Source organism: Psammomys obesus, unplaced genomic scaffold (genome assembly GCF_907164565.1).
Source record: "Psammomys obesus unplaced genomic scaffold, mPsaObe1.curated_primary_1811, whole genome shotgun sequence".
Classification (NCBI taxonomy): Eukaryota; Metazoa; Chordata; class Mammalia; order Rodentia; family Muridae; genus Psammomys; species Psammomys obesus.
This window is the reverse complement of record NW_026596039.1, coordinates 24127897-24134717: the sequence shown is the minus strand read 5'-3', so window position 1 is coordinate 24134717 and position 6821 is coordinate 24127897. Positions and strand designations below refer to the sequence as shown.

The window sequence follows — 6821 nt, the reverse complement described above, 5'->3', positions numbered from 1 at the left end:
AGCCAGAAGAAAACAGGAAACAACCTTGAAACCTGCCACAGAGGGCCTCTGAAAGCTTCTGCAGTATAGACTGTCAAAGCAGATGCTGAGCCTGATGGCCAACTGATGGGCAGAGTGAATGGAATTTTATGTAAGAAGTGGGAAATAGTAAGAGCTGGAGGGAACGGGAACTCCACAAGCAGAGCAACAGAACAAGATAATTTGAACACAGGGAACTTCCCAGAGACTCATACTCCAACCAAGGACTATTCGTGGAGATGACCTGGAACCCCTGCACAGGTGTAGCCCATGGCAGTTCAGTGTCCAAGTGGGTTACATAGTAATGGGAAGAGAGACTGCCTCTGACATAATCTGATTGGCCTGCTTGTTGATCACTTCCCCCTGAGGGGGGGGAGCAGCCTTACCAGGCCACAGTAGAGGACAATGCAGCCACTTTTGATGAGAACTGATAGACTAAGATCAGAAAGAAGAGGAGAACCTCCCCTATCAGTGGACTTGGGGAGTGGCATGCATGCAGAAAGGGGAGGGAGGGTGGGATTGGGAGGGGAGGAGGGAGGGGCTTATGGGGGGATACAAAATGAATAAAGTGTAATTAATAAAAAATTTAAAAAAAGGAAAAAATATAGGCACCCCCCCCCCCAAAAAAAAAGAAAAAGAAAAAAATTTAAAAAAAAAAGGGCAGGAGTAGGACCACCCCCTTTCTACCCTAGCTTGCATGTGCCAGACCACATAACCCTACACCCACCACCTCTGCCACCCTGGCCTGGCTTCCAGGTTACACTTTCAACTTCCCCTCCCCTTATAAGGTCATATCCTGCAAACACCTGGAATTCTTCTTCCCTAGAATAAGGCATTTCCAGCATCTAGGTCTGGCCAATGATGAACACTCACTCTCAAAGCCTCAACCTATTCTACTCAGGTTTAAATAGCCTTAATTTCCCCCAATTAAATGAGCCATTTCACTGAATCTGTGTTTTGAGAAGTCTGTTTTCCCAGCATACTCACCTTTGCCTGAGGACTCCTCACCTCTCCTTAGCCCCTGCCATTCCTGCCTTGTTTCTCTTCTCAGGATTCACTGGTTTGGACTGCAGGACATTCAAGCTGCTACAGGAAGGAAAGCAGAAACTGAAGGGCAGGTTGACTGGCTGTTAGTGTTTATAACAACCTGAGGAGTATTGGGTTAGTTATTTTGTGTTCTCCTAACATTTAGTGTCATCATTAATAGTTACAGAATTCCCTCTTTTTAAACTTTAATTTTTACTATTTTTACTCCTCAATTACAGTTTCCCTTTCCCTTCTTTTCCAAGTCCTTTCCCTTACCTTCTCTCTGAACACCCAACACTATCCACTCCTCCTCCATTCCTCTTAAGAAAAGGGCAGGCCTCTCATGGATATCAGCCAAAATGGTATATTAAGTTTTCACAAGACTAGGCACCTCTCCTCCTATTAAGGCTGGACAAGGCAACCCAGTAGGAGGAAAAGGGTTCCCCAAAGCCAGCTAGAGTCAGAGGCAACCCCTGATCCCACTGTTAGGATTCCCAGAAGAATACCAAGCTACACAAGTGAACTATATATGCAAAGGTCCTAGGGCCAGATGGCTTCAGAGCAGATTTCTACCAGACCTTCAAAGAAGAGCTAACACCAATACTCTTCAAACTATTCCTCAAAAGAGAAACAAACAGATCATTACCAACTTCATCCTATGAAGCCACAGTCACCTATATACCAAAACCTCACAAATACTCAACAAAGAATGAGAATTTCAGGTCAATTTACCTAATGAACATTGATGCGAAAATACTTAAGAAAATACTCACAAACCGAACCTAAGAACTCATTAATTATATCATTCAGTATGACCAAGTAGGCTTCATCCCAGTTATGCAGGGGTGAATATGCAGAAATCCATCAATGTTATCCACCATATAAACAAAGTGAAAGAAAAAAAAAAACCATGATAATCTCCTTAGATTCTGTAAAAGCATTTGATAAAATGCATTTGATTAAAAGTATTTGGTAAGAGGCTCTAAAATCGACAATCCAATAATGGGACCTCATGAAAGTGAAAAGCTTCTGTAAAGCAAAGGACACTGTCATCCTAAAAAACAACAGCCTACAGACTGGAAAAGGATCTTCACCAAACCCATATCTGACAGCTGTCTAATATCCAGAATATATAAAGATCTCAAAAAGTTACATAGAAACAAATCAAGTAATCCAATTAAAAAATCAGTTACAGAGATAAACAGAGAATTCTTGGTAGAGGAATATAGAATGGCAGAGAAACACTTAAAGAAATGCACAATGTCGTTAGCCATCAGGAGGATACACATCAAAACAACCCTGAAATTTCACCTTACACCCATCAGAATGGCTAAGATAAAAAACTCCAGTGACAACAAAAGCTGGAGAGGATGTGGAGAAAGGGGAACTCTCCTCCATTGTTAGTGGGAATGTGAACTTCTACAACCACTTTGGAAATCATTCTGGTGCTTTCTCAGGCAATTAGAAATAGCGCTACCTCAAGATTCAGCTATACCACTCCTAGGCATATATCCAAATTATGCTCAAGTACACAACAAGGACATTTGCTCAACTATGTTTGTAGCAGCTTTATTCATAATAGCCAGAACCTGGAAATAACCCAGATGTTCCTCAACAGAGGAATGGATACAGAAATTGTGATACATTTACACAATGGACTACTACTCAGCAATTAAAAACAAGGAAATCATGAAATTTTCTGGCAAATGGTCAGAACTAGGAAAGAACATTCTGAGTAAGGTATCCCAGAAGCAGAAAGACACACACGGTATATACTCACTTATAAGTGGATATTAGACATGTAATATAGGATAAACATACCCAAATCTGTAAACCTAAAAAGCTAAGCAAGAATAAGTTGCCTGAGTAAGATGATCAGTCCTCACTCAGAAAGACAAATAGGATGGACATTGGAAGAGGGAGAAAATCGGGAGCAGGACAGGAGCCTACCACAGAGGACCTCTGAAAGACTCTAGCCAGCAGGGTATCAAAGCAGATGCTGAGACTCTTAACCAAATTTTGGTCAGAGAGCAGGGAATCTTATGAAAGAAGGGGGAGATAGAGGGACTCGGAGAAGTCAGAATCTCCACAAAGATAACAACAGAACCAAAATATCTGGGCACAGGTGTCTTTTCTGAGACTGATACTCCAACCAAGGACCATTCATGGATATAGCCTAGAACCCTTGCACAGATGTAGACCATGGCAACTCAGTATCCAAGTGAGTTCCCTAGTAATGGGAACAGGGACTGTCTCTGACATGGAATCCCTAAAACACCATTTAAAATAGTTTTATAATATAGTACATTTATTTGTCACTCTAAATGTAACAAGACTGATACTTGTTAGCATCCATTATGCTTCCAAGTGACACCATCTAGGGGATTTTACTCATGTCATAGTTATGTATTGGTGTCATAGGAAACTCACCACTGTTCATTTTATATTTATATAATTACTTCTTTAAGCCTCATCTTGTGAAGTTGATAGATTCAATTTTCATGCACCTGACAATAGTTAATATGCTGTTGATCATATTTACACTAATACCAGACATCATGGCGTCCTTTGGAGTACTCAATTTTCTGGATGATATTGGTTATAAGGCAGTTTTATTTGTAGCCAGATTCTTACGGGGTCTGTCCATCTGCACCACCTGTGTTGTAAGCACATTTCAAGTCATCACCATCATTCCTAGTAATTCTAAGTGGGCATCGCTTAAGCCTAAACTCTCTACATGGACTTTTTCTTCCTTACTTTGCTCCTGGCTCATTAACCTGCTCATCTATGGAAATATGATTGATTTGCTAATAGCCCAAACCAATTCTTCTCATGCTGGCAATGGATATTTGCATGCTTACTGTCAAAACAAATACTTTGGGAACCGCAACTCAGGGTTATTTTGTGTGTGTGTGTGTCTGTCATATTCATTCACGATCTCTTCCTTGTGACCTTCATGACTTGTGCAAGCTGCTACAAGATGATTTTCCTCTACAGACACCACAAGAGAGCCCAGCACCTCCACAGCCTAAGCCTCTCCTCCCAGCCATATCCTGAAAGCAAAGCCACTCACCACATCCTGTTTCTGGTGACCTGCTTTGTGTTCCTTTATTGGTTAAACAACTCCATCACACTTTATGGCATTTATGCACAAACAAAAATTCCAAGGTTGGGAGGAATTAATGCAGTTTTAACCACCTGCTACTCAACCATCTGCCCTTTCTTACTAATGAGGAATAATAAAATTATTTTCCAATTTACTTCTTCCTTTTCTGTATTGAAAATGACCTGTTTTCAAAGTGCAATTCGTGGCTGAATTGAAACCCACGTGTTCTCATTTTTAGGAGATTATAAAATATACTGGTTGAGTGAAGGATTTCCATGGGATAAAGAATTTGAGTGTTGACCTTGAATACCTTATAGGATCTTTGATATACTTCAGACAATTTGTACACTACTAAAAATCAGGTAGTTATCATTTTTCTTGAATATAACTTCATGTACATAATTTTGATAATTTAAATGCTGATTATCCACTGAAATTATGATACTGTGGACAAAATGAATTTTTAAGTACTTTGAACAATATCTTATTTCTTTATTTTTCACTATTTAAAAACTTCTAATCAAAGATTTCAATTACATTTGGAGCTTGGTTTAAGTTTTTTATGTAGTGTTTTGTTCTAAGGTACATGTTTGAACCACTGAACAAATAAAGTTTCCTATCTTAACTGTCCGCTACTTCAAATACTGATATTGGTTTGACTCTTTGGTGGTGTAACTGGCATGTTACTTGCACTATAGCTGACTTTAAGTCACACATAAATTTTTATACTATTTTAGTATGTTTTGAATTATTTTTTATTTTTAAATTTTGATATAACTAAAGCATTTCCCCTTCCTTTTCCTTCCCTCCAGATCTTACAGTGTATTCCTCTTTTTGCCCTCTCAAATTCATGGTGTCTTTTTTAATTAATCCTTGTTGTTTATGTGTGGAGCAAGGATCCTAAATACATGAATACTACCTGCTCAGTTGCTTTGATGTTAATTGTATGTATGTATTCAGGGATGACCAGTTGTATTGGATTGTCAATTGTGATCAATTGGTGTGCTCTTCTCTCGGGAAGACCATGTCTCTTGCTCTTGAGATTCTTTGGTTGCCTGTGGATCTCTGTGTATTGTCGAGGTCGCCTAAAGTGTAGTCCTTACTCTACATCAAGGAAACTTCTCTTTGCAATAAACAGAGACCATTATAGAGAACAGCAACCAACCAAAATATGGAGTAGTGAAACCCAGTCCCAAAGGATGTGTCAACAGTACAGCTCGACCCCAAAACTCAAGAACATTGACAAACTGGTTCACATAAAGATTTCGAGAGTCAAAGGGTCAGGGAATCGGCTGTATGATTCACCCAGCAATGTCAGAAGCTACACCAATAAAAAGCCATTAACATAATCATGTATGTATGTAAGTATGTAAGTATGTAAGTATGTATGTATGTATGTATGTATGTATGTATGTATGTAGATTTTTGAGGCGGGGTCTCTCTGTGGAGTCCTGGCTACCCTGAAACTCACTTTGTTTTTCACTGCTTTCTCCTACTCACAGAGACTCACCTACCTCTCCCTTCCAATGCTGGGATTTAAGGCATGTGGCATCAATAGAATTATATCAGTTTCCCACCTCATTCTTCTTCCTCCAGACCCTTCCCACTATCCGTCTTCAAAACCTTCCCTTTCATATTCCCTCCACACTCTCAAGTTGATATTCCCTTTTTCCCTTATCATTACTGTTACACACACATCGATAGAGTCTATATATGTATATATGCAACAATACATACAAATAAAATCTGTTGACTAGTTTCTGTTTGTGTTTACTGTGTCTCAAAATAAATAAATAGTAAAAATAAATATAATCTCAATGATGCTTCTGAAGTACGTAAGCTTTTGTAATTTTGTAATTTTATGGCTTTCATCTATGTATAGCATCATTGTGTTTGTGTACTTTGCCTGGCCTTAACCTGCTATGTTGATCAGGCTGGCTTTGAAATCAGAGCTTCCTGTCTCTACCTCCCAAGCACTGGGATATAAGGGACCTACCACCCACTCACTTCTCCTTTTTTACTGTCTTTTTGTATGCAGATCTTGAGTAGCTGAGCATCACTGTGGAGTGTTTGTGGTTGTCATGGCAAAGTCAAAACCAGGAGACAGCATTTCATGACACTGCTCCTCTCTCCTCTGCATCTTACAATCTTTACTTTTCTCCTCCTAGTTCCCCATGTCTTGAAGAGGATTTAATAGATGTCATGTTTAGGTATCTCCCCACTTATTTTCAGCACTTTGAATACTCCTGACTCTGTTTTAAACATCATGCTCCGATATGGAGTTTCACTGATCCAGGCTCAACCAGGACCTGTCTGTGGGTATAATCATAGATATTTGGAAGGCAGGAGGACTAGTGTCTGTTTTAGCAAAACTCAGCAATCTTAGAATAAAACTCTACTCTTGAACAAAAGAAGGGATATAAGAATGACTAATCCTGTACTATGTACTATGTGGTCAAAATAAAACTCCAGCTATGGTGCCATGCTTTCTATGGAACTTGAAAATACACCATAAGAGCAGAAGGCACGGTGGTCTCCAGTGGAGCAGTGCAAATGTTCTCTGTGGCTCTGCTCGATGCTTAGCATTTGTTTAAGATGTGATAATTCCCACCACTGTCTTAAAACTTTTAATGACTTCCTTAATCCTCAAGTTTACTTTCTGGTATAGGTC

General features: G+C 39.5%; 1 pseudogene; it reads left to right on the top strand.

Annotated features, from left to right (window-relative positions):
• Window positions 1–3401: 3401 nt before the first annotated feature.
• LOC129687663 (vomeronasal type-1 receptor 3-like) lies at window positions 3402–4360 on the top strand (annotated as a pseudogene).
• The last annotated feature ends 2461 nt before the right edge of the window (window positions 4361–6821 follow it).